This window comes from Anomaloglossus baeobatrachus, chromosome 7, assembly GCF_048569485.1.
Source record: "Anomaloglossus baeobatrachus isolate aAnoBae1 chromosome 7, aAnoBae1.hap1, whole genome shotgun sequence".
Lineage (NCBI taxonomy): Eukaryota > Metazoa > Chordata > Amphibia > Anura > Aromobatidae > Anomaloglossus > Anomaloglossus baeobatrachus.
Window position 1 is genome coordinate 198,514,955 of NC_134359.1, and position 22,973 is coordinate 198,537,927.

General features: G+C 41.9%; 32 non-coding genes across 32 annotated transcripts; all 32 read left to right on the plus strand.

The window, feature by feature from the left end:
• The first annotated feature begins 423 nt into the window (after positions 1 to 423).
• Positions 424 to 505, plus strand: TRNAS-GCU (transfer RNA serine (anticodon GCU)). The gene has a single exon. It is a non-coding gene; the product is annotated as a tRNA-Ser (tRNA).
• Positions 506 to 1,795: 1,290 nt separating this feature from the next.
• On the plus strand, positions 1,796 to 1,877 carry TRNAS-GCU (transfer RNA serine (anticodon GCU)). Its single transcript has one exon. It is a non-coding gene; the product is annotated as a tRNA-Ser (tRNA).
• Positions 1,878 to 2,481: 604 nt separating this feature from the next.
• TRNAS-GCU (transfer RNA serine (anticodon GCU)) lies at positions 2,482 to 2,563 on the plus strand. Its single transcript has one exon. It is a non-coding gene; the product is annotated as a tRNA-Ser (tRNA).
• Positions 2,564 to 3,167: 604 nt separating this feature from the next.
• Positions 3,168 to 3,249, plus strand: TRNAS-GCU (transfer RNA serine (anticodon GCU)). Its single transcript has one exon. It is a non-coding gene; the product is annotated as a tRNA-Ser (tRNA).
• A 604-nt stretch (positions 3,250 to 3,853) lies between these two features.
• Positions 3,854 to 3,935, plus strand: TRNAS-GCU (transfer RNA serine (anticodon GCU)). The gene has a single exon. It is a non-coding gene; the product is annotated as a tRNA-Ser (tRNA).
• A 604-nt stretch (positions 3,936 to 4,539) lies between these two features.
• Positions 4,540 to 4,621, plus strand: TRNAS-GCU (transfer RNA serine (anticodon GCU)). The gene has a single exon. It is a non-coding gene; the product is annotated as a tRNA-Ser (tRNA).
• A 604-nt stretch (positions 4,622 to 5,225) lies between these two features.
• Positions 5,226 to 5,307, plus strand: TRNAS-GCU (transfer RNA serine (anticodon GCU)). The gene has a single exon. It is a non-coding gene; the product is annotated as a tRNA-Ser (tRNA).
• Positions 5,308 to 5,911: 604 nt separating this feature from the next.
• TRNAN-GUU (transfer RNA asparagine (anticodon GUU)) lies at positions 5,912 to 5,993 on the plus strand. The gene has a single exon. It is a non-coding gene; the product is annotated as a tRNA-Asn (tRNA).
• Positions 5,994 to 6,597: 604 nt separating this feature from the next.
• On the plus strand, positions 6,598 to 6,679 carry TRNAS-GCU (transfer RNA serine (anticodon GCU)). The gene has a single exon. It is a non-coding gene; the product is annotated as a tRNA-Ser (tRNA).
• Positions 6,680 to 7,283: 604 nt separating this feature from the next.
• Positions 7,284 to 7,365, plus strand: TRNAS-GCU (transfer RNA serine (anticodon GCU)). The gene has a single exon. It is a non-coding gene; the product is annotated as a tRNA-Ser (tRNA).
• A 604-nt stretch (positions 7,366 to 7,969) lies between these two features.
• Positions 7,970 to 8,051, plus strand: TRNAS-GCU (transfer RNA serine (anticodon GCU)). Its single transcript has one exon. It is a non-coding gene; the product is annotated as a tRNA-Ser (tRNA).
• A 604-nt stretch (positions 8,052 to 8,655) lies between these two features.
• Positions 8,656 to 8,737, plus strand: TRNAS-GCU (transfer RNA serine (anticodon GCU)). The gene has a single exon. It is a non-coding gene; the product is annotated as a tRNA-Ser (tRNA).
• A 604-nt stretch (positions 8,738 to 9,341) lies between these two features.
• TRNAS-GCU (transfer RNA serine (anticodon GCU)) lies at positions 9,342 to 9,423 on the plus strand. The gene has a single exon. It is a non-coding gene; the product is annotated as a tRNA-Ser (tRNA).
• A 604-nt stretch (positions 9,424 to 10,027) lies between these two features.
• TRNAS-GCU (transfer RNA serine (anticodon GCU)) lies at positions 10,028 to 10,109 on the plus strand. The gene has a single exon. It is a non-coding gene; the product is annotated as a tRNA-Ser (tRNA).
• Positions 10,110 to 10,713: 604 nt separating this feature from the next.
• Positions 10,714 to 10,795, plus strand: TRNAS-GCU (transfer RNA serine (anticodon GCU)). The gene has a single exon. It is a non-coding gene; the product is annotated as a tRNA-Ser (tRNA).
• A 604-nt stretch (positions 10,796 to 11,399) lies between these two features.
• On the plus strand, positions 11,400 to 11,481 carry TRNAS-GCU (transfer RNA serine (anticodon GCU)). The gene has a single exon. It is a non-coding gene; the product is annotated as a tRNA-Ser (tRNA).
• Positions 11,482 to 12,085: 604 nt separating this feature from the next.
• TRNAS-GCU (transfer RNA serine (anticodon GCU)) lies at positions 12,086 to 12,167 on the plus strand. The gene has a single exon. It is a non-coding gene; the product is annotated as a tRNA-Ser (tRNA).
• A 604-nt stretch (positions 12,168 to 12,771) lies between these two features.
• Positions 12,772 to 12,853, plus strand: TRNAS-GCU (transfer RNA serine (anticodon GCU)). Its single transcript has one exon. It is a non-coding gene; the product is annotated as a tRNA-Ser (tRNA).
• Positions 12,854 to 13,457: 604 nt separating this feature from the next.
• On the plus strand, positions 13,458 to 13,539 carry TRNAS-GCU (transfer RNA serine (anticodon GCU)). Its single transcript has one exon. It is a non-coding gene; the product is annotated as a tRNA-Ser (tRNA).
• Positions 13,540 to 14,143: 604 nt separating this feature from the next.
• On the plus strand, positions 14,144 to 14,225 carry TRNAS-GCU (transfer RNA serine (anticodon GCU)). Its single transcript has one exon. It is a non-coding gene; the product is annotated as a tRNA-Ser (tRNA).
• A 604-nt stretch (positions 14,226 to 14,829) lies between these two features.
• Positions 14,830 to 14,911, plus strand: TRNAS-GCU (transfer RNA serine (anticodon GCU)). The gene has a single exon. It is a non-coding gene; the product is annotated as a tRNA-Ser (tRNA).
• A 604-nt stretch (positions 14,912 to 15,515) lies between these two features.
• Positions 15,516 to 15,597, plus strand: TRNAS-GCU (transfer RNA serine (anticodon GCU)). The gene has a single exon. It is a non-coding gene; the product is annotated as a tRNA-Ser (tRNA).
• A 604-nt stretch (positions 15,598 to 16,201) lies between these two features.
• Positions 16,202 to 16,283, plus strand: TRNAS-GCU (transfer RNA serine (anticodon GCU)). The gene has a single exon. It is a non-coding gene; the product is annotated as a tRNA-Ser (tRNA).
• A 604-nt stretch (positions 16,284 to 16,887) lies between these two features.
• Positions 16,888 to 16,969, plus strand: TRNAS-GCU (transfer RNA serine (anticodon GCU)). Its single transcript has one exon. It is a non-coding gene; the product is annotated as a tRNA-Ser (tRNA).
• Positions 16,970 to 17,573: 604 nt separating this feature from the next.
• TRNAS-GCU (transfer RNA serine (anticodon GCU)) lies at positions 17,574 to 17,655 on the plus strand. Its single transcript has one exon. It is a non-coding gene; the product is annotated as a tRNA-Ser (tRNA).
• A 603-nt stretch (positions 17,656 to 18,258) lies between these two features.
• On the plus strand, positions 18,259 to 18,340 carry TRNAS-GCU (transfer RNA serine (anticodon GCU)). Its single transcript has one exon. It is a non-coding gene; the product is annotated as a tRNA-Ser (tRNA).
• Positions 18,341 to 18,944: 604 nt separating this feature from the next.
• On the plus strand, positions 18,945 to 19,026 carry TRNAS-GCU (transfer RNA serine (anticodon GCU)). The gene has a single exon. It is a non-coding gene; the product is annotated as a tRNA-Ser (tRNA).
• A 604-nt stretch (positions 19,027 to 19,630) lies between these two features.
• Positions 19,631 to 19,712, plus strand: TRNAS-GCU (transfer RNA serine (anticodon GCU)). The gene has a single exon. It is a non-coding gene; the product is annotated as a tRNA-Ser (tRNA).
• Positions 19,713 to 20,316: 604 nt separating this feature from the next.
• Positions 20,317 to 20,398, plus strand: TRNAS-GCU (transfer RNA serine (anticodon GCU)). Its single transcript has one exon. It is a non-coding gene; the product is annotated as a tRNA-Ser (tRNA).
• Positions 20,399 to 21,002: 604 nt separating this feature from the next.
• Positions 21,003 to 21,084, plus strand: TRNAS-GCU (transfer RNA serine (anticodon GCU)). Its single transcript has one exon. It is a non-coding gene; the product is annotated as a tRNA-Ser (tRNA).
• A 604-nt stretch (positions 21,085 to 21,688) lies between these two features.
• On the plus strand, positions 21,689 to 21,770 carry TRNAS-GCU (transfer RNA serine (anticodon GCU)). The gene has a single exon. It is a non-coding gene; the product is annotated as a tRNA-Ser (tRNA).
• A 604-nt stretch (positions 21,771 to 22,374) lies between these two features.
• On the plus strand, positions 22,375 to 22,456 carry TRNAS-GCU (transfer RNA serine (anticodon GCU)). The gene has a single exon. It is a non-coding gene; the product is annotated as a tRNA-Ser (tRNA).
• The last annotated feature ends 517 nt before the right edge of the window (positions 22,457 to 22,973 follow it).

A 22,973-nucleotide genomic window follows, 5' to 3' on the forward strand; every position in this document is an offset into this window, starting at 1 on the left:
AAACGGTGGGTTTTATTTTGCCAGATTGAGCATTGGTTTATGACTGGTAAGGATTGCCTTAGTCCAACTCCAGACACCAGACAATGAAGGAGAAGAGATAAGGCCCACTCCGTTAGAGGCCAACTTAAAATCTTCAGTGAAAAAGCAAAGACTCATCAAAATGCTCTTCAGATCTTATGGTCTGGTTTCTACGTTTTTGGGCAGAGAAGTTGGCTGTGAAGTTCAGGTGATGCATTAACAATACAGTCTATGGATTGAGCTGTTTATGCATGGTTTTGACTTCCATCTTTGTTCTTGTTGTTTTCTTGCCCTTTCACTGTTCAAGAAGACTGCTATCAAACTTTTCTAGCAGGGAGAGATAGACTGATAGACTGGTCAAAATCCTCATCAGATCATATCACCTGATTTCAGGTTTGTCATGTAGACGAGGTGGCCGAGTGGTTAAGGCGATGGACTGCTAATCCATTGTGCTCTGCATGCATGGGTTCGAATCCCATCCTCGTCGGTTTAATCTCCTTCTTCCGTGTTGAAAAGCTTAGTTTCCATTTAGAACCCAGGTGGTGGATATTTGACCTTCTCAAATCTCTGAGATAGTGCAATGAAGGATTCATAAATCTGTGCTGTCTAAGTGCATATAAAAGAGAAGACGTCATCCGATGTAGGATTGCATCAGGCATGCCAAATAAAAACGGTGGGTTTTATTTTGCCAGATTGAGCATTGGTTTATGACTGGTAAGGATTGCCTTAGTCCAACTCCAGACACCAGACAATGAAGGAGAAGAGATAAGGCCCACTCCGTTAGAGGCCAACTTAAAATCTTCAGTGAAAAAGCAAAGACTCATCAAAATGCTCTTCAGATCTTATGGTCTGGTTTCTACGTTTTTGGGCAGAGAAGTTGGCTGTGAAGTTCAGGTGATGCATTAACAATACAGTCTATGGATTGAGCTGTTTATGCATGGTTTTGACTTCCATCTTTGTTCTTGTTGTTTTCTTGCCCTTTCACTGTTCAAGAAGACTGCTATCAAACTTTTCTAGCAGGGAGAGATAGACTGATAGACTGGTCAAAATCCTCATCAGATCATATCACCTGATTTCAGGTTTGTCATGTAGACGAGGTGGCAGAGTGGTTAAGGCGATGGACTGCTAATCCATTGTGCTCTGCATGCATGGGTTCGAATCCCATCCTCGTCGGTTTAATCTCCTTCTTCCGTGTTGAAAAGCTTAGTTTCCATTTAGAACCCAGGTGGTGGATATTTGACCTTCTCAAATCTCTGAGATAGTGCAATGAAGGATTCATAAATCTGTGCTGTCTAAGTGCATATAAAAGAGAAGACGTCATCCGATGTAGGATTGCATCAGGCATGCCAAATAAAAACGGTGGGTTTTATTTTGCCAGATTGAGCATTGGTTTATGACTGGTAAGGATTGCCTTAGTCCAACTCCAGACACCAGACAATGAAGGAGAAGAGATAAGGCCCACTCCGTTAGAGGCCAACTTAAAATCTTCAGTGAAAAAGCAAAGACTCATCAAAATGCTCTTCAGATCTTATGGTCTGGTTTCTACGTTTTTGGGCAGAGAAGTTGGCTGTGAAGTTCAGGTGATGCATTAACAATACAGTCTATGGATTGAGCTGTTTATGCATGGTTTTGACTTCCATCTTTGTTCTTGTTGTTTTCTTGCCCTTTCACTGTTCAAGAAGACTGCTATCAAACTTTTCTAGCAGGGAGAGATAGACTGATAGACTGGTCAAAATCCTCATCAGATCATATCACCTGATTTCAGGTTTGTCATGTAGACGAGGTGGCCGAGTGGTTAAGGCGATGGACTGCTAATCCATTGTGCTCTGCATGCATGGGTTCGAATCCCATCCTCGTCGGTTTAATCTCCTTCTTCCGTGTTGAAAAGCTTAGTTTCCATTTAGAACCCAGGTGGTGGATATTTGACCTTCTCAAATCTCTGAGATAGTGCAATGAAGGATTCATAAATCTGTGCTGTCTAAGTGCATATAAAAGAGAAGACGTCATCCGATGTAGGATTGCATCAGGCATGCCAAATAAAAACGGTGGGTTTTATTTTGCCAGATTGAGCATTGGTTTATGACTGGTAAGGATTGCCTTAGTCCAACTCCAGACACCAGACAATGAAGGAGAAGAGATAAGGCCCACTCCGTTAGAGGCCAACTTAAAATCTTCAGTGAAAAAGCAAAGACTCATCAAAATGCTCTTCAGATCTTATGGTCTGGTTTCTACGTTTTTGGGCAGAGAAGTTGGCTGTGAAGTTCAGGTGATGCATTAACAATACAGTCTATGGATTGAGCTGTTTATGCATGGTTTTGACTTCCATCTTTGTTCTTGTTGTTTTCTTGCCCTTTCACTGTTCAAGAAGACTGCTATCAAACTTTTCTAGCAGGGAGAGATAGACTGATAGACTGGTCAAAATCCTCATCAGATCATATCACCTGATTTCAGGTTTGTCATGTAGACGAGGTGGCCGAGTGGTTAAGGCGATGGACTGCTAATCCATTGTGCTCTGCATGCATGGGTTCGAATCCCATCCTCGTCGGTTTAATCTCCTTCTTCCGTGTTGAAAAGCTTAGTTTCCATTTAGAACCCAGGTGGTGGATATTTGACCTTCTCAAATCTCTGAGATAGTGCAATGAAGGATTCATAAATCTGTGCTGTCTAAGTGCATATAAAAGAGAAGACGTCATCCGATGTAGGATTGCATCAGGCATGCCAAATAAAAACGGTGGGTTTTATTTTGCCAGATTGAGCATTGGTTTATGACTGGTAAGGATTGCCTTAGTCCAACTCCAGACACCAGACAATGAAGGAGAAGAGATAAGGCCCACTCCGTTAGAGGCCAACTTAAAATCTTCAGTGAAAAAGCAAAGACTCATCAAAATGCTCTTCAGATCTTATGGTCTGGTTTCTACGTTTTTGGGCAGAGAAGTTGGCTGTGAAGTTCAGGTGATGCATTAACAATACAGTCTATGGATTGAGCTGTTTATGCATGGTTTTGACTTCCATCTTTGTTCTTGTTGTTTTCTTGCCCTTTCACTGTTCAAGAAGACTGCTATCAAACTTTTCTAGCAGGGAGAGATAGACTGATAGACTGGTCAAAATCCTCATCAGATCATATCACCTGATTTGAGGTTTGTGATGTAGACGAGGTGGCCGAGTGGTTAAGGCGATGGACTGCTAATCCATTGTGCTCTGCATGCATGGGTTCGAATCCCATCCTCGTCGGTTTAATCTCCTTCTTCCGTGTTGAAAAGCTTAGTTTCCATTTAGAACCCAGGTGGTGGATATTTGACCTTCTCAAATCTCTGAGATAGTGCAATGAAGGATTCATAAATCTGTGCTGTCTAAGTGCATATAAAAGAGAAGACGTCATCCGATGTAGGATTGCATCAGGCATGCCAAATAAAAACGGTGGGTTTTATTTTGCCAGATTGAGCATTGGTTTATGACTGGTAAGGATTGCCTTAGTCCAACTCCAGACACCAGACAATGAAGGAGAAGAGATAAGGCCCACTCCGTTAGAGGCCAACTTAAAATCTTCAGTGAAAAAGCAAAGACTCATCAAAATGCTCTTCAGATCTTATGGTCTGGTTTCTACGTTTTTGGGCAGAGAAGTTGGCTGTGAAGTTCAGGTGATGCATTAACAATACAGTCTATGGATTGAGCTGTTTATGCATGGTTTTGACTTCCATCTTTGTTCTTGTTGTTTTCTTGCCCTTTCACTGTTCAAGAAGACTGCTATCAAACTTTTCTAGCAGGGAGAGATAGACTGATAGACTGGTCAAAATCCTCATCAGATCATATCACCTGATTTCAGGTTTGTCATGTAGACGAGGTGGCCGAGTGGTTAAGGCGATGGACTGCTAATCCATTGTGCTCTGCATGCATGGGTTCGAATCCCATCCTCGTCGGTTTAATCTCCTTCTTCCGTGTTGAAAAGCTTAGTTTCCATTTAGAACCCAGGTGGTGGATATTTGACCTTCTCAAATCTCTGAGATAGTGCAATGAAGGATTCATAAATCTGTGCTGTCTAAGTGCATATAAAAGAGAAGACGTCATCCGATGTAGGATTGCATCAGGCATGCCAAATAAAAACGGTGGGTTTTATTTTGCCAGATTGAGCATTGGTTTATGACTGGTAAGGATTGCCTTAGTCCAACTCCAGACACCAGACAATGAAGGAGAAGAGATAAGGCCCACTCCGTTAGAGGCCAACTTAAAATCTTCAGTGAAAAAGCAAAGACTCATCAAAATGCTCTTCAGATCTTATGGTCTGGTTTCTACGTTTTTGGGCAGAGAAGTTGGCTGTGAAGTTCAGGTGATGCATTAACAATACAGTCTATGGATTGAGCTGTTTATGCATGGTTTTGACTTCCATCTTTGTTCTTGTTGTTTTCTTGCCCTTTCACTGTTCAAGAAGACTGCTATCAAACTTTTCTAGCAGGGAGAGATAGACTGATAGACTGGTCAAAATCCTCATCAGATCATATCACCTGATTTCAGGTTTGTCATGTAGACGAGGTGGCCGAGTGGTTAAGGCGATGGACTGCTAATCCATTGTGCTCTGCATGCATGGGTTCGAATCCCATCCTCGTCGGTTTAATCTCCTTCTTCCGTGTTGAAAAGCTTAGTTTCCATTTAGAACCCAGGTGGTGGATATTTGACCTTCTCAAATCTCTGAGATAGTGCAATGAAGGATTCATAAATCTGTGCTGTCTAAGTGCATATAAAAGAGAAGACGTCATCCGATGTAGGATTGCATCAGGCATGCCAAATAAAAACGGTGGGTTTTATTTTGCCAGATTGAGCATTGGTTTATGACTGGTAAGGATTGCCTTAGTCCAACTCCAGACACCAGACAATGAAGGAGAAGAGATAAGGCCCACTCCGTTAGAGGCCAACTTAAAATCTTCAGTGAAAAAGCAAAGACTCATCAAAATGCTCTTCAGATCTTATGGTCTGGTTTCTACGTTTTTGGGCAGAGAAGTTGGCTGTGAAGTTCAGGTGATGCATTAACAATACAGTCTATGGATTGAGCTGTTTATGCATGGTTTTGACTTCCATCTTTGTTCTTGTTGTTTTCTTGCCCTTTCACTGTTCAAGAAGACTGCTATCAAACTTTTCTAGCAGGGAGAGATAGACTGATAGACTGGTCAAAATCCTCATCAGATCATATCACCTGATTTGAGGTTTGTGATGTAGACGAGGTGGCCGAGTGGTTAAGGCGATGGACTGCTAATCCATTGTGCTCTGCATGCATGGGTTCGAATCCCATCCTCGTCGGTTTAATCTCCTTCTTCCGTGTTGAAAAGCTTAGTTTCCATTTAGAACCCAGGTGGTGGATATTTGACCTTCTCAAATCTCTGAGATAGTGCAATGAAGGATTCATAAATCTGTGCTGTCTAAGTGCATATAAAAGAGAAGACGTCATCCGATGTAGGATTGCATCAGGCATGCCAAATAAAAACGGTGGGTTTTATTTTGCCAGATTGAGCATTGGTTTATGACTGGTAAGGATTGCCTTAGTCCAACTCCAGACACCAGACAATGAAGGAGAAGAGATAAGGCCCACTCCGTTAGAGGCCAACTTAAAATCTTCAGTGAAAAAGCAAAGACTCATCAAAATGCTCTTCAGATCTTATGGTCTGGTTTCTACGTTTTTGGGCAGAGAAGTTGGCTGTGAAGTTCAGGTGATGCATTAACAATACAGTCTATGGATTGAGCTGTTTATGCATGGTTTTGACTTCCATCTTTGTTCTTGTTGTTTTCTTGCCCTTTCACTGTTCAAGAAGACTGCTATCAAACTTTTCTAGCAGGGAGAGATAGACTGATAGACTGGTCAAAATCCTCATCAGATCATATCACCTGATTTCAGGTTTGTCATGTAGACGAGGTGGCCGAGTGGTTAAGGCGATGGACTGTTAATCCATTGTGCTCTGCATGCATGGGTTCGAATCCCATCCTCGTCGGTTTAATCTCCTTCTTCCGTGTTGAAAAGCTTAGTTTCCATTTAGAACCCAGGTGGTGGATATTTGACCTTCTCAAATCTCTGAGATAGTGCAATGAAGGATTCATAAATCTGTGCTGTCTAAGTGCATATAAAAGAGAAGACGTCATCCGATGTAGGATTGCATCAGGCATGCCAAATAAAAACGGTGGGTTTTATTTTGCCAGATTGAGCATTGGTTTATGACTGGTAAGGATTGCCTTAGTCCAACTCCAGACACCAGACAATGAAGGAGAAGAGATAAGGCCCACTCCGTTAGAGGCCAACTTAAAATCTTCAGTGAAAAAGCAAAGACTCATCAAAATGCTCTTCAGATCTTATGGTCTGGTTTCTACGTTTTTGGGCAGAGAAGTTGGCTGTGAAGTTCAGGTGATGCATTAACAATACAGTCTATGGATTGAGCTGTTTATGCATGGTTTTGACTTCCATCTTTGTTCTTGTTGTTTTCTTGCCCTTTCACTGTTCAAGAAGACTGCTATCAAACTTTTCTAGCAGGGAGAGATAGACTGATAGACTGGTCAAAATCCTCATCAGATCATATCACCTGATTTCAGGTTTGTCATGTAGACGAGGTGGCCGAGTGGTTAAGGCGATGGACTGCTAATCCATTGTGCTCTGCATGCATGGGTTCGAATCCCATCCTCGTCGGTTTAATCTCCTTCTTCCGTGTTGAAAAGCTTAGTTTCCATTTAGAACCCAGGTGGTGGATATTTGACCTTCTCAAATCTCTGAGATAGTGCAATGAAGGATTCATAAATCTGTGCTGTCTAAGTGCATATAAAAGAGAAGACGTCATCCGATGTAGGATTGCATCAGGCATGCCAAATAAAAACGGTGGGTTTTATTTTGCCAGATTGAGCATTGGTTTATGACTGGTAAGGATTGCCTTAGTCCAACTCCAGACACCAGACAATGAAGGAGAAGAGATAAGGCCCACTCCGTTAGAGGCCAACTTAAAATCTTCAGTGAAAAAGCAAAGACTCATCAAAATGCTCTTCAGATCTTATGGTCTGGTTTCTACGTTTTTGGGCAGAGAAGTTGGCTGTGAAGTTCAGGTGATGCATTAACAATACAGTCTATGGATTGAGCTGTTTATGCATGGTTTTGACTTCCATCTTTGTTCTTGTTGTTTTCTTGCCCTTTCACTGTTCAAGAAGACTGCTATCAAACTTTTCTAGCAGGGAGAGATAGACTGATAGACTGGTCAAAATCCTCATCAGATCATATCACCTGATTTCAGGTTTGTCATGTAGACGAGGTGGCCGAGTGGTTAAGGCGATGGACTGCTAATCCATTGTGCTCTGCATGCATGGGTTCGAATCCCATCCTCGTCGGTTTAATCTCCTTCTTCCGTGTTGAAAAGCTTAGTTTCCATTTAGAACCCAGGTGGTGGATATTTGACCTTCTCAAATCTCTGAGATAGTGCAATGAAGGATTCATAAATCTGTGCTGTCTAAGTGCATATAAAAGAGAAGACGTCATCCGATGTAGGATTGCATCAGGCATGCCAAATAAAAACGGTGGGTTTTATTTTGCCAGATTGAGCATTGGTTTATGACTGGTAAGGATTGCCTTAGTCCAACTCCAGACACCAGACAATGAAGGAGAAGAGATAAGGCCCACTCCGTTAGAGGCCAACTTAAAATCTTCAGTGAAAAAGCAAAGACTCATCAAAATGCTCTTCAGATCTTATGGTCTGGTTTCTACGTTTTTGGGCAGAGAAGTTGGCTGTGAAGTTCAGGTGATGCATTAACAATACAGTCTATGGATTGAGCTGTTTATGCATGGTTTTGACTTCCATCTTTGTTCTTGTTGTTTTCTTGCCCTTTCACTGTTCAAGAAGACTGCTATCAAACTTTTCTAGCAGGGAGAGATAGACTGATAGACTGGTCAAAATCCTCATCAGATCATATCACCTGATTTCAGGTTTGTCATGTAGACGAGGTGGCCGAGTGGTTAAGGCGATGGACTGCTAATCCATTGTGCTCTGCATGCATGGGTTCGAATCCCATCCTCGTCGGTTTAATCTCCTTCTTCCGTGTTGAAAAGCTTAGTTTCCATTTAGAACCCAGGTGGTGGATATTTGACCTTCTCAAATCTCTGAGATAGTGCAATGAAGGATTCATAAATCTGTGCTGTCTAAGTGCATATAAAAGAGAAGACGTCATCCGATGTAGGATTGCATCAGGCATGCCAAATAAAAACGGTGGGTTTTATTTTGCCAGATTGAGCATTGGTTTATGACTGGTAAGGATTGCCTTAGTCCAACTCCAGACACCAGACAATGAAGGAGAAGAGATAAGGCCCACTCCGTTAGAGGCCAACTTAAAATCTTCAGTGAAAAAGCAAAGACTCATCAAAATGCTCTTCAGATCTTATGGTCTGGTTTCTACGTTTTTGGGCAGAGAAGTTGGCTGTGAAGTTCAGGTGATGCATTAACAATACAGTCTATGGATTGAGCTGTTTATGCATGGTTTTGACTTCCATCTTTGTTCTTGTTGTTTTCTTGCCCTTTCACTGTTCAAGAAGACTGCTATCAAACTTTTCTAGCAGGGAGAGATAGACTGATAGACTGGTCAAAATCCTCATCAGATCATATCACCTGATTTCAGGTTTGTCATGTAGACGAGGTGGCCGAGTGGTTAAGGCGATGGACTGCTAATCCATTGTGCTCTGCATGCATGGGTTCGAATCCCATCCTCGTCGGTTTAATCTCCTTCTTCCGTGTTGAAAAGCTTAGTTTCCATTTAGAACCCAGGTGGTGGATATTTGACCTTCTCAAATCTCTGAGATAGTGCAATGAAGGATTCATAAATCTGTGCTGTCTAAGTGCATATAAAAGAGAAGACGTCATCCGATGTAGGATTGCATCAGGCATGCCAAATAAAAACGGTGGGTTTTATTTTGCCAGATTGAGCATTGGTTTATGACTGGTAAGGATTGCCTTAGTCCAACTCCAGACACCAGACAATGAAGGAGAAGAGATAAGGCCCACTCCGTTAGAGGCCAACTTAAAATCTTCAGTGAAAAAGCAAAGACTCATCAAAATGCTCTTCAGATCTTATGGTCTGGTTTCTACGTTTTTGGGCAGAGAAGTTGGCTGTGAAGTTCAGGTGATGCATTAACAATACAGTCTATGGATTGAGCTGTTTATGCATGGTTTTGACTTCCATCTTTGTTCTTGTTGTTTTCTTGCCCTTTCACTGTTCAAGAAGACTGCTATCAAACTTTTCTAGCAGGGAGAGATAGACTGATAGACTGGTCAAAATCCTCATCAGATCATATCACCTGATTTCAGGTTTGTCATGTAGACGAGGTGGCCGAGTGGTTAAGGCGATGGACTGCTAATCCATTGTGCTCTGCATGCATGGGTTCGAATCCCATCCTCGTCGGTTTAATCTCCTTCTTCCGTGTTGAAAAGCTTAGTTTCCATTTAGAACCCAGGTGGTGGATATTTGACCTTCTCAAATCTCTGAGATAGTGCAATGAAGGATTCATAAATCTGTGCTGTCTAAGTGCATATAAAAGAGAAGACGTCATCCGATGTAGGATTGCATCAGGCATGCCAAATAAAAACGGTGGGTTTTATTTTGCCAGATTGAGCATTGGTTTATGACTGGTAAGGATTGCCTTAGTCCAACTCCAGACACCAGACAATGAAGGAGAAGAGATAAGGCCCACTCCGTTAGAGGCCAACTTAAAATCTTCAGTGAAAAAGCAAAGACTCATCAAAATGCTCTTCAGATCTTATGGTCTGGTTTCTACGTTTTTGGGCAGAGAAGTTGGCTGTGAAGTTCAGGTGATGCATTAACAATACAGTCTATGGATTGAGCTGTTTATGCATGGTTTTGACTTCCATCTTTGTTCTTGTTGTTTTCTTGCCCTTTCACTGTTCAAGAAGACTGCTATCAAACTTTTCTAGCAGGGAGAGATAGACTGATAGACTGGTCAAAATCCTCATCAGATCATATCACCTGATTTCAGGTTTGTCATGTAGACGAGGTGGCCGAGTGGTTAAGGCGATGGACTGCTAATCCATTGTGCTCTGCATGCATGGGTTCGAATCCCATCCTCGTCGGTTTAATCTCCTTCTTCCGTGTTGAAAAGCTTAGTTTCCATTTAGAACCCAGGTGGTGGATATTTGACCTTCTCAAATCTCTGAGATAGTGCAATGAAGGATTCATAAATCTGTGCTGTCTAAGTGCATATAAAAGAGAAGACGTCATCCGATGTAGGATTGCATCAGGCATGCCAAATAAAAACGGTGGGTTTTATTTTGCCAGATTGAGCATTGGTTTATGACTGGTAAGGATTGCCTTAGTCCAACTCCAGACACCAGACAATGAAGGAGAAGAGATAAGGCCCACTCCGTTAGAGGCCAACTTAAAATCTTCAGTGAAAAAGCAAAGACTCATCAAAATGCTCTTCAGATCTTATGGTCTGGTTTCTACGTTTTTGGGCAGAGAAGTTGGCTGTGAAGTTCAGGTGATGCATTAACAATACAGTCTATGGATTGAGCTGTTTATGCATGGTTTTGACTTCCATCTTTGTTCTTGTTGTTTTCTTGCCCTTTCACTGTTCAAGAAGACTGCTATCAAACTTTTCTAGCAGGGAGAGATAGACTGATAGACTGGTCAAAATCCTCATCAGATCATATCACCTGATTTCAGGTTTGTCATGTAGACGAGGTGGCCGAGTGGTTAAGGCGATGGACTGCTAATCCATTGTGCTCTGCATGCATGGGTTCGAATCCCATCCTCGTCGGTTTAATCTCCTTCTTCCGTGTTGAAAAGCTTAGTTTCCATTTAGAACCCAGGTGGTGGATATTTGACCTTCTCAAATCTCTGAGATAGTGCAATGAAGGATTCATAAATCTGTGCTGTCTAAGTGCATATAAAAGAGAAGACGTCATCCGATGTAGGATTGCATCAGGCATGCCAAATAAAAACGGTGGGTTTTATTTTGCCAGATTGAGCATTGGTTTATGACTGGTAAGGATTGCCTTAGTCCAACTCCAGACACCAGACAATGAAGGAGAAGAGATAAGGCCCACTCCGTTAGAGGCCAACTTAAAATCTTCAGTGAAAAAGCAAAGACTCATCAAAATGCTCTTCAGATCTTATGGTCTGGTTTCTACGTTTTTGGGCAGAGAAGTTGGCTGTGAAGTTCAGGTGATGCATTAACAATACAGTCTATGGATTGAGCTGTTTATGCATGGTTTTGACTTCCATCTTTGTTCTTGTTGTTTTCTTGCCCTTTCACTGTTCAAGAAGACTGCTATCAAACTTTTCTAGCAGGGAGAGATAGACTGATAGACTGGTCAAAATCCTCATCAGATCATATCACCTGATTTCAGGTTTGTCATGTAGACGAGGTGGCCGAGTGGTTAAGGCGATGGACTGCTAATCCATTGTGCTCTGCATGCATGGGTTCGAATCCCATCCTCGTCGGTTTAATCTCCTTCTTCCGTGTTGAAAAGCTTAGTTTCCATTTAGAACCCAGGTGGTGGATATTTGACCTTCTCAAATCTCTGAGATAGTGCAATGAAGGATTCATAAATCTGTGCTGTCTAAGTGCATATAAAAGAGAAGACGTCATCCGATGTAGGATTGCATCAGGCATGCCAAATAAAAACGGTGGGTTTTATTTTGCCAGATTGAGCATTGGTTTATGACTGGTAAGGATTGCCTTAGTCCAACTCCAGACACCAGACAATGAAGGAGAAGAGATAAGGCCCACTCCGTTAGAGGCCAACTTAAAATCTTCAGTGAAAAAGCAAAGACTCATCAAAATGCTCTTCAGATCTTATGGTCTGGTTTCTACGTTTTTGGGCAGAGAAGTTGGCTGTGAAGTTCAGGTGATGCATTAACAATACAGTCTATGGATTGAGCTGTTTATGCATGGTTTTGACTTCCATCTTTGTTCTTGTTGTTTTCTTGCCCTTTCACTGTTCAAGAAGACTGCTATCAAACTTTTCTAGCAGGGAGAGATAGACTGATAGACTGGTCAAAATCCTCATCAGATCATATCACCTGATTTCAGGTTTGTCATGTAGACGAGGTGGCCGAGTGGTTAAGGCGATGGACTGCTAATCCATTGTGCTCTGCATGCATGGGTTCGAATCCCATCCTCGTCGGTTTAATCTCCTTCTTCCGTGTTGAAAAGCTTAGTTTCCATTTAGAACCCAGGTGGTGGATATTTGACCTTCTCAAATCTCTGAGATAGTGCAATGAAGGATTCATAAATCTGTGCTGTCTAAGTGCATATAAAAGAGAAGACGTCATCCGATGTAGGATTGCATCAGGCATGCCAAATAAAAACGGTGGGTTTTATTTTGCCAGATTGAGCATTGGTTTATGACTGGTAAGGATTGCCTTAGTCCAACTCCAGACACCAGACAATGAAGGAGAAGAGATAAGGCCCACTCCGTTAGAGGCCAACTTAAAATCTTCAGTGAAAAAGCAAAGACTCATCAAAATGCTCTTCAGATCTTATGGTCTGGTTTCTACGTTTTTGGGCAGAGAAGTTGGCTGTGAAGTTCAGGTGATGCATTAACAATACAGTCTATGGATTGAGCTGTTTATGCATGGTTTTGACTTCCATCTTTGTTCTTGTTGTTTTCTTGCCCTTTCACTGTTCAAGAAGACTGCTATCAAACTTTTCTAGCAGGGAGAGATAGACTGATAGACTGGTCAAAATCCTCATCAGATCATATCACCTGATTTCAGGTTTGTCATGTAGACGAGGTGGCCGAGTGGTTAAGGCGATGGACTGCTAATCCATTGTGCTCTGCATGCATGGGTTCGAATCCCATCCTCGTCGGTTTAATCTCCTTCTTCCGTGTTGAAAAGCTTAGTTTCCATTTAGAACCCAGGTGGTGGATATTTGACCTTCTCAAATCTCTGAGATAGTGCAATGAAGGATTCATAAATCTGTGCTGTCTAAGTGCATATAAAAGAGAAGACGTCATCCGATGTAGGATTGCATCAGGCATGCCAAATAAAAACGGTGGGTTTTATTTTGCCAGATTGAGCATTGGTTTATGACTGGTAAGGATTGCCTTAGTCCAACTCCAGACACCAGACAATGAAGGAGAAGAGATAAGGCCCACTCCGTTAGAGGCCAACTTAAAATCTTCAGTGAAAAAGCAAAGACTCATCAAAATGCTCTTCAGATCTTATGGTCTGGTTTCTACGTTTTTGGGCAGAGAAGTTGGCTGTGAAGTTCAGGTGATGCATTAACAATACAGTCTATGGATTGAGCTGTTTATGCATGGTTTTGACTTCCATCTTTGTTCTTGTTGTTTTCTTGCCCTTTCACTGTTCAAGAAGACTGCTATCAAACTTTTCTAGCAGGGAGAGATAGACTGATAGACTGGTCAAAATCCTCATCAGATCATATCACCTGATTTCAGGTTTGTCATGTAGACGAGGTGGCCGAGTGGTTAAGGCGATGGACTGCTAATCCATTGTGCTCTGCATGCATGGGTTCGAATCCCATCCTCGTCGGTTTAATCTCCTTCTTCCGTGTTGAAAAGCTTAGTTTCCATTTAGAACCCAGGTGGTGGATATTTGACCTTCTCAAATCTCTGAGATAGTGCAATGAAGGATTCATAAATCTGTGCTGTCTAAGTGCATATAAAAGAGAAGACGTCATCCGATGTAGGATTGCATCAGGCATGCCAAATAAAAACGGTGGGTTTTATTTTGCCAGATTGAGCATTGGTTTATGACTGGTAAGGATTGCCTTAGTCCAACTCCAGACACCAGACAATGAAGGAGAAGAGATAAGGCCCACTCCGTTAGAGGCCAACTTAAAATCTTCAGTGAAAAAGCAAAGACTCATCAAAATGCTCTTCAGATCTTATGGTCTGGTTTCTACGTTTTTGGGCAGAGAAGTTGGCTGTGAAGTTCAGGTGATGCATTAACAATACAGTCTATGGATTGAGCTGTTTATGCATGGTTTTGACTTCCATCTTTGTTCTTGTTGTTTTCTTGCCCTTTCACTGTTCAAGAAGACTGCTATCAAACTTTTCTAGCAGGGAGAGATAGACTGATAGACTGGTCAAAATCCTCATCAGATCATATCACCTGATTTCAGGTTTGTCATGTAGACGAGGTGGCCGAGTGGTTAAGGCGATGGACTGCTAATCCATTGTGCTCTGCATGCATGGGTTCGAATCCCATCCTCGTCGGTTTAATCTCCTTCTTCCGTGTTGAAAAGCTTAGTTTCCATTTAGAACCCAGGTGGTGGATATTTGACCTTCTCAAATCTCTGAGATAGTGCAATGAAGGATTCATAAATCTGTGCTGTCTAAGTGCATATAAAAGAGAAGACGTCATCCGATGTAGGATTGCATCAGGCATGCCAAATAAAAACGGTGGGTTTTATTTTGCCAGATTGAGCATTGGTTTATGACTGGTAAGGATTGCCTTAGTCCAACTCCAGACACCAGACAATGAAGGAGAAGAGATAAGGCCCACTCCGTTAGAGGCCAACTTAAAATCTTCAGTGAAAAAGCAAAGACTCATCAAAATGCTCTTCAGATCTTATGGTCTGGTTTCTACGTTTTTGGGCAGAGAAGTTGGCTGTGAAGTTCAGGTGATGCATTAACAATACAGTCTATGGATTGAGCTGTTTATGCATGGTTTTGACTTCCATCTTTGTTCTTGTTGTTTTCTTGCCCTTTCACTGTTCAAGAAGACTGCTATCAAACTTTTCTAGCAGGGAGAGATAGACTGATAGACTGGTCAAAATCCTCATCAGATCATATCACCTGATTTCAGGTTTGTCATGTAGACGAGGTGGCCGAGTGGTTAAGGCGATGGACTGCTAATCCATTGTGCTCTGCATGCATGGGTTCGAATCCCATCCTCGTCGGTTTAATCTCCTTCTTCCGTGTTGAAAAGCTTAGTTTCCATTTAGAACCCAGGTGGTGGATATTTGACCTTCTCAAATCTCTGAGATAGTGCAATGAAGGATTCATAAATCTGTGCTGTCTAAGTGCATATAAAAGAGAAGACGTCATCCGATGTAGGATTGCATCAGGCATGCCAAATAAAAACGGTGGGTTTTATTTTGCCAGATTGAGCATTGGTTTATGACTGGTAAGGATTGCCTTAGTCCAACTCCAGACACCAGACAATGAAGGAGAAGAGATAAGGCCCACTCCGTTAGAGGCCAACTTAAAATCTTCAGTGAAAAAGCAAAGACTCATCAAAATGCTCTTCAGATCTTATGGTCTGGTTTCTACGTTTTTGGGCAGAGAAGTTGGCTGTGAAGTTCAGGTGATGCATTAACAATACAGTCTATGGATTGAGCTGTTTATGCATGGTTTTGACTTCCATCTTTGTTCTTGTTGTTTTCTTGCCCTTTCACTGTTCAAGAAGACTGCTATCAAACTTTTCTAGCAGGGAGAGATAGACTGATAGACTGGTCAAAATCCTCATCAGATCATATCACCTGATTTCAGGTTTGTCATGTAGACGAGGTGGCCGAGTGGTTAAGGCGATGGACTGCTAATCCATTGTGCTCTGCATGCATGGGTTCGAATCCCATCCTCGTCGGTTTAATCTCCTTCTTCCGTGTTGAAAAGCTTAGTTTCCATTTAGAACCCAGGTGGTGGATATTTGACCTTCTCAAATCTCTGAGATAGTGCAATGAAGGATTCATAAATCTGTGCTGTCTAAGTGCATATAAAAGAGAAGACGTCATCCGATGTAGGATTGCATCAGGCATGCCAAATAAAAACGGTGGGTTTTATTTTGCCAGATTGAGCATTGGTTTATGACTGGTAAGGATTGCCTTAGTCCAACTCCAGACACCAGACAATGAAGGAGAAGAGATAAGGCCCACTCCGTTAGAGGCCAACTTAAAATCTTCAGTGAAAAAGCAAAGACTCATCAAAATGCTCTTCAGATCTTATGGTCTGGTTTCTACGTTTTTGGGCAGAGAAGTTGGCTGTGAAGTTCAGGTGATGCATTAACAATACAGTCTATGGATTGAGCTGTTTATGCATGGTTTTGACTTCCATCTTTGTTCTTGTTGTTTTCTTGCCCTTTCACTGTTCAAGAAGACTGCTATCAAACTTTTCTAGCAGGGAGAGATAGACTGATAGACTGGTCAAAATCCTCATCAGATCATATCACCTGATTTCAGGTTTGTCATGTAGACGAGGTGGCCGAGTGGTTAAGGCGATGGACTGCTAATCCATTGTGCTCTGCATGCATGGGTTCGAATCCCATCCTCGTCGGTTTAATCTCCTTCTTCCGTGTTGAAAAGCTTAGTTTCCATTTAGAACCCAGGTGGTGGATATTTGACCTTCTCAAATCTCTGAGATAGTGCAATGAAGGATTCATAAATCTGTGCTGTCTAAGTGCATATAAAAGAGAAGACGTCATCCGATGTAGGATTGCATCAGGCATGCCAAATAAAAACGGTGGGTTTTATTTTGCCAGATTGAGCATTGGTTTATGACTGGTAAGGATTGCCTTAGTCCAACTCCAGACACCAGACAATGAAGGAGAAGAGATAAGGCCCACTCCGTTAGAGGCCAACTTAAAATCTTCAGTGAAAAAGCAAAGACTCATCAAAATGCTCTTCAGATCTTATGGTCTGGTTTCTACGTTTTTGGGCAGAGAAGTTGGCTGTGAAGTTCAGGTGATGCATTAACAATACAGTCTATGGATTGAGCTGTTTATGCATGGTTTTGACTTCCATCTTTGTTCTTGTTGTTTTCTTGCCCTTTCACTGTTCAAGAAGACTGCTATCAAACTTTTCTAGCAGGGAGAGATAGACTGATAGACTGGTCAAAATCCTCATCAGATCATATCACCTGATTTCAGGTTTGTCATGTAGACGAGGTGGCCGAGTGGTTAAGGCGATGGACTGCTAATCCATTGTGCTCTGCATGCATGGGTTCGAATCCCATCCTCGTCGGTTTAATCTCCTTCTTCCGTGTTGAAAAGCTTAGTTTCCATTTAGAACCCAGGTGGTGGATATTTGACCTTCTCAAATCTCTGAGATAGTGCAATGAAGGATTCATAAATCTGTGCTGTCTAAGTGCATATAAAAGAGAAGACGTCATCCGATGTAGGATTGCATCAGGCATGCCAAATAAAAACGGTGGGTTTTATTTTGCCAGATTGAGCATTGGTTTATGACTGGTAAGGATTGCCTTAGTCCAACTCCAGACACCAGACAATGAAGGAGAAGAGATAAGGCCCACTCCGTTAGAGGCCAACTTAAAATCTTCAGTGAAAAAGCAAAGACTCATCAAAATGCTCTTCAGATCTTATGGTCTGGTTTCTACGTTTTTGGGCAGAGAAGTTGGCTGTGAAGTTCAGGTGATGCATTAACAATACAGTCTATGGATTGAGCTGTTTATGCATGGTTTTGACTTCCATCTTTGTTCTTGTTGTTTTCTTGCCCTTTCACTGTTCAAGAAGACTGCTATCAAACTTTTCTAGCAGGGAGAGATAGACTGATAGACTGGTCAAAATCCTCATCAGATCATATCACCTGATTTCAGGTTTGTCATGTAGACGAGGTGGCCGAGTGGTTAAGGCGATGGACTGCTAATCCATTGTGCTCTGCATGCATGGGTTCGAATCCCATCCTCGTCGGTTTAATCTCCTTCTTCCGTGCTGAAAGGCTTAGTTCCATTTTCAACCCAGGCGGTGGATATTTGACCTTCTCAAATCTCGGAGATAGTGCAATGAAGGATTCATAAATCTGTGCTGTCTAAGTGCATATAAAAGAGAAGACGTCATCCGATGTAGGATTGCATCAGGCATGCCAAATAAAAACGGTGGGTTTTATTTTGCCAGATTGAGCATTGGTTTATGACTGGTAAGGATTGCCTTAGTCCAACTCCAGACACCAGACAATGAAGGAGAAGAGATAAGGCCCACTCCGTTAGAGGCCAACTTAAAATCTTCAGTGAAAAAGCAAAGACTCATCAAAATGCTCTTCAGATCTTATGGTCTGGTTTCTACGTTTTTGGGCAGAGAAGTTGGCTGTGAAGTTCAGGTGATGCATTAACAATACAGTCTATGGATTGAGCTGTTTATGCATGGTTTTGACTTCCATCTTTGTTCTTGTTGTTTTCTTGCCCTTTCACTGTTCAAGAAGACTGCTATCAAACTTTTCTAGCAGGGAGAGATAGACTGATAGACTGGTCAAAATCCTCATCAGATCATATCACCTGATTTCAGGTTTGTCATGTAGACGAGGTGGCCGAGTGGTTAAGGCGATGGACTGCTAATCCATTGTGCTCTGCATGCATGGGTTCGAATCCCATCCTCGTCGGTTTAATCTCCTTCTTCCGTGTTGAAAAGCTTAGTTTCCATTTAGAACCCAGGTGGTGGATATTTGACCTTCTCAAATCTCTGAGATAGTGCAATGAAGGATTCATAAATCTGTGCTGTCTAAGTGCATATAAAAGAGAAGACGTCATCCGATGTAGGATTGCATCAGGCATGCCAAATAAAAACGGTGGGTTTTATTTTGCCAGATTGAGCATTGGTTTATGACTGGTAAGGATTGCCTTAGTCCAACTCCAGACACCAGACAATGAAGGAGAAGAGATAAGGCCCACTCCGTTAGAGGCCAACTTAAAATCTTCAGTGAAAAAGCAAAGACTCATCAAAATGCTCTTCAGATCTTATGGTCTGGTTTCTACGTTTTTGGGCAGAGAAGTTGGCTGTGAAGTTCAGGTGATGCATTAACAATACAGTCTATGGATTGAGCTGTTTATGCATGGTTTTGACTTCCATCTTTGTTCTTGTTGTTTTCTTGCCCTTTCACTGTTCAAGAAGACTGCTATCAAACTTTTCTAGCAGGGAGAGATAGACTGATAGACTGGTCAAAATCCTCATCAGATCATATCACCTGATTTCAGGTTTGTCATATAGACGAGGTGGCCGAGTGGTTAAGGCGATGGACTGCTAATCCATTGTGCTCTGCATGCATGGGTTCGAATCCCATCCTCGTCGGTTTAATCTCCTTCTTCCGTGTTGAAAAGCTTAGTTTCCATTTAGAACCCAGGTGGTGGATATTTGACCTTCTCAAATCTCTGAGATAGTGCAATGAAGGATTCATAAATCTGTGCTGTCTAAGTGCATATAAAAGAGAAGACGTCATCCGATGTAGGATTGCATCAGGCATGCCAAATAAAAACGGTGGGTTTTATTTTGCCAGATTGAGCATTGGTTTATGACTGGTAAGGATTGCCTTAGTCCAACTCCAGACACCAGACAATGAAGGAGAAGAGATAAGGCCCACTCCGTTAGAGGCCAACTTAAAATCTTCAGTGAAAAAGCAAAGACTCATCAAAATGCTCTTCAGATCTTATGGTCTGGTTTCTACGTTTTTGGGCAGAGAAGTTGGCTGTGAAGTTCAGGTGATGCATTAACAATACAGTCTATGGATTGAGCTGTTTATGCATGGTTTTGACTTCCATCTTTGTTCTTGTTGTTTTCTTGCCCTTTCACTGTTCAAGAAGACTGCTATCAAACTTTTCTAGCAGGGAGAGATAGACTGATAGACTGGTCAAAATCCTCATCAGATCATATCACCTGATTTCAGGTTTGTCATGTAGACGAGGTGGCCGAGTGGTTAAGGCGATGGACTGCTAATCCATTGTGCTCTGCATGCATGGGTTCGAATCCCATCCTCGTCGGTTTAATCTCCTTCTTCCGTGTTGAAAAGCTTAGTTTCCATTTAGAACCCAGGTGGTGGATATTTGACCTTCTCAAATCTCTGAGATAGTGCAATGAAGGATTCATAAATCTGTGCTGTCTAAGTGCATATAAAAGAGAAGACGTCATCCGATGTAGGATTGCATCAGGCATGCCAAATAAAAACGGTGGGTTTTATTTTGCCAGATTGAGCATTGGTTTATGACTGGTAAGGATTGCCTTAGTCCAACTCCAGACACCAGACAATGAAGGAGAAGAGATAAGGCCCACTCCGTTAGAGGCCAACTTAAAATCTTCAGTGAAAAAGCAAAGACTCATCAAAATGCTCTTCAGATCTTATGGTCTGGTTTCTACGTTTTTGGGCAGAGAAGTTGGCTGTGAAGTTCAGGTGATGCATTAACAATACAGTCTATGGATTGAGCTGTTTATGCATGGTTTTGACTTCCATCTTTGTTCTTGTTGTTTTCTTGCCCTTTCACTGTTCAAGAAGACTGCTATCAAACTTTTCTAGCAGGGAGAGATAGACTGATAGACTGGTCAAAATCCTCATCAGATCATATCACCTGATTTCAGGTTTGTCATGTAGACGAGGTGGCCGAGTGGTTAAGGCGATGGACTGCTAATCCATTGTGCTCTGCATGCATGGGTTCGAATCCCATCCTCGTCGGTTTAATCTCCTTCTTCCGTGTTGAAAAGCTTAGTTTCCATTTAGAACCCAGGTGGTGGATATTTGACCTTCTCAAATCTCTGAGATAGTGCAATGAAGGATTCATAAATCTGTGCTGTCTAAGTGCATATAAAAGAGAAGACGTCATCCGATGTAGGATTGCATCAGGCATGCCAAATAAAAACGGTGGGTTTTATTTTGCCAGATTGAGCATTGGTTTATGACTAGTAAGGATTGCCTTAGTCCAACTCCAGACACCAGACAATGAAGGAGAAGAGATAAGGCCCACTCCGTTAGAGGCCAACTTAAAATCTTCAGTGAAAAAGCAAAGACTCATCAAAATGCTCTTCAGATCTTATGGTCTGGTTTCTACGTTTTTGGGCAGAGAAGTTGGCTGTGAAGTTCAGGTGATGCATTAACAATACAGTCTATGGATTGAGCTGTTTATGCATGGTTTTGACTTCCATCTTTGTTCTTGTTGTTTTCTTGCCCTTTCACTGTTCAAGAAGACTGCTATCAAACTTTTCTAGCAGGGAGAGATAGACTGATAGACTGGTCAAAATCCTCATCAGATCATATCACCTGATTTCAGGTTTGTCATGTAGACGAGGTGGCCGAGTGGTTAAGGCGATGGACTGCTAATCCATTGTGCTCTGCATGCATGGGTTCGAATCCCATCCTCGTCGGTTTAATCTCCTTCTTCCGTGTTGAAAAGCTTAGTTTCCATTTAGAACCCAGGTGGTGGATATTTGACCTTCTCAAATCTCTGAGATAGTGCAATGAAGGATTCATAAATCTGTGCTGTCTAAGTGCATATAAAAGAGAAGACGTCATCCGATGTAGGATTGCATCAGGCATGCCAAATAAAAACTTTGGGTTTTATTTTGCCAGATTGAGCATTGGTTTATGACTGGTAAGGATTGCCTTAGTCCAACTCCAGACACCAGACAATGAAGGAGAAGAGATAAGGCCCACTCCGTTAGAGGCCAACTTAAAATCTTCAGTGAAAAAGCAAAGACTCATCAAAATGCTCTTCAGATCTTATGGTCTGGTTTCTACGTTTTTGGGCAGAGAAGTTGGCTGTGAAGTTCAGGTGATGCATTAACAATACAGTCTATGGATTGAGCTGTTTATGCATGGTTTTGACTTCCATCTTTGTTCTTGTTGTTTTCTTGCCCTTTCACTGTTCAAGAAGACTGCTATCAAACTTTTCTAGCAGGGAGAGATAGACTGATAGACTGGTCAAAATCCTCATCAGATCATATCACCTGATTTCAGGTTTGTCATGTAGACGAGGTGGCCGAGTGGTTAAGGCGATGGACTGCTAATCCATTGTGCTCTGCATGCATGGGTTCGAATCCCATCCTCGTCGGTTTAATCTCCTTCTTCCGTGTTGAAAAGCTTAGTTTCCATTTAGAACCCAGGTGGTGGATATTTGACCTTCTCAAATCTCTGAGATAGTGCAATGAAGGATTCATAAATCTGTGCTGTCTAAGTGCATATAAAAGAGAAGACGTCATCCGATGAAGGATTGCATCAGGCATGCCAAATAAAAACGTTGGGTTTTATTTTGCCAGATTGAGCATTGGTTTATGACTGGTAAGGATTGCCTTAGTCCAACTCCAGACACCAGACAATGAAGGAGAAGAGATAAGGCCCACTCCGTTAGAGGCCAACTTAAAATCTTCAGTGAAAAAGCAAAGACTCATCAAAATGCTCTTCAGATCTTATGGTCTGGTTTCTACGTTTTTGGGCAGAGAAGTTGGCTGTGAAGTTCAGGTGATGCATTAACAATACAGTCTATGGATTGAGCTGTTTATGCATGGTTTTGACTTCCATCTTTGTTCTTGTTGTTTTCTTGCCCTTTCACTGTTCAAGAAGACTGCTATCAAACTTTTCTAGCAGGGAGAGATAGACTGATAGACTGGTCAAAATCCTCATCAGATCATATCACCTGATTTCAGGTTTGTCATGTAGACGAGGTGGCCGAGTGGTTAAGGCGATGGACTGCTAATCCATTGTGCTCTGCATGCATGGGTTCGAATCCCATCCTCGTCGGTTAAATCTCCTTCTTCCGTGTTGAAAAGCTTAGTTTCCATTTAGAACCCAGGTGGTGGATATTTGACCTTCTCAAATCTCTGAGATAGTGCAATGAAGGATTCATAAATCTGTGCTGTCTAAGTGCATATAAAAGAGAAGACGTCATCCGATGTAGGATTGCATCAGGCATGCCAAATAAAAACGGTGGGTTTTATTTTGCCAGATTGAGCATTGGTTTATGACTAGTAAGGATTGCCTTAGTCCAACTCCAGACACCAGACAATGAAGGAGAAGAGATAAGGCCCACTCCGTTAGAGGCCAACTTAAAATCTTCAGTGAAAAAGCAAAGACTCATCAAAATGCTCTTCAGATCTTATGGTCTGGTTTCTACGTTTTTGGGCAGAGAAGTTGGCTGTGAAGTTCAGGTGATGCATTAACAATACAGTCTATGGATTGAGCTGTTTATGCATGGTTTTGACTTCCATCTTTGTTCTTGTTGTTTTCTTGCCCTTTCACTGTTCAAGAAGACTGCTAT